This window comes from Chrysochloris asiatica, unplaced genomic scaffold, assembly GCF_000296735.1.
Source record: "Chrysochloris asiatica unplaced genomic scaffold, ChrAsi1.0 scaffold00067, whole genome shotgun sequence".
NCBI lineage: Eukaryota > Metazoa > Chordata > Mammalia > Afrosoricida > Chrysochloridae > Chrysochloris > Chrysochloris asiatica.
This window is the reverse complement of record NW_006408585.1, coordinates 15,333,334-15,334,429: the sequence shown is the minus strand read 5'-3', so window position 1 is coordinate 15,334,429 and position 1,096 is coordinate 15,333,334.

Below are 1,096 nucleotides of genomic sequence, written 5' to 3'. Positions count from 1 at the left end.
CAACAATTTCAAAACTAATGCTGACTTTGACAGCCATGAAAGAGGTTCCCAGGGCCAAATTCTGCTGCCATAAAAGAAAAGATTGTGATTTAAGACTGAATGTGAATAGCTTGTATCAGAAAGATATGGAATGTAAAACCTAGAATCATGAAATCTGGAGTTACTATTTGAGAGAAGGCAGAAAATGAGATCAAAGTAGAAAAACTAGAAAAGAAGACTGTAAAATTTGGTCAGATAAAAGGAAAATTAATATAAAATTTGAGACTTTAGAGCATAGGATTGGTAAATCTCCATTTAGGACATTTAATAGTATACAGAGAGGAAATAACCAAAAAACAAAGAGAAAACCCATGCATGACAAAATAAGGAACCTCATTTAAAAATACATTCTTACAGCACTAGTCAGTTTCTCTTATTGCTGTGAACTGGGTAAAATAAACTCTTATTTCATTCATTTGAAAACATTAAAAACACTCTCTACTTGCATTACATTTCCATTTCTATACAATGCTAGACAAGTTATTCTCCAATATCAAAATAGCAGTTTGAGGAATTGAAAATCCTGAAATGAATTTGAATGAAATTCCTGGGTGAGGTTTTCTCTCTTGAAATTTGAGTCAAGACTCATTTCCATTCATCTACCAAAAACAAATACCCACTCTACCAGCACCTTCTCATCTTCAACTAACTTCCTTCTGCTTTCTTATTTCTAGAGTAGGGGAGCCAAATAGTAAGATACAGGTGTTGGGAACAGATGATGCTCTCTTCAATATTGTGAAAATTCCAACCATCTATACTTCCTTATTAAAGTTGGCACAGAAACCCCAAAAAAGGATGTGAAGAACATATGAATGGAAAATAAAGTAACATAAAAAAACACCTTTGCTAGTTTGAAATAACTAAAATATTCTTAATATGATAGCTCACCCACCAAATTTTATTATTCTGAAGACTCAAGACCTACCATCAAATTAATGTTAAACAAGTACTTAGACTTTTATTTTTAAGGTATGCCATATATTAGAATCCTTGCTTTATGACAAGGCTGCCATTATTCCACATGACTAGTTAATTATTCATATGTTCACTTTAGACT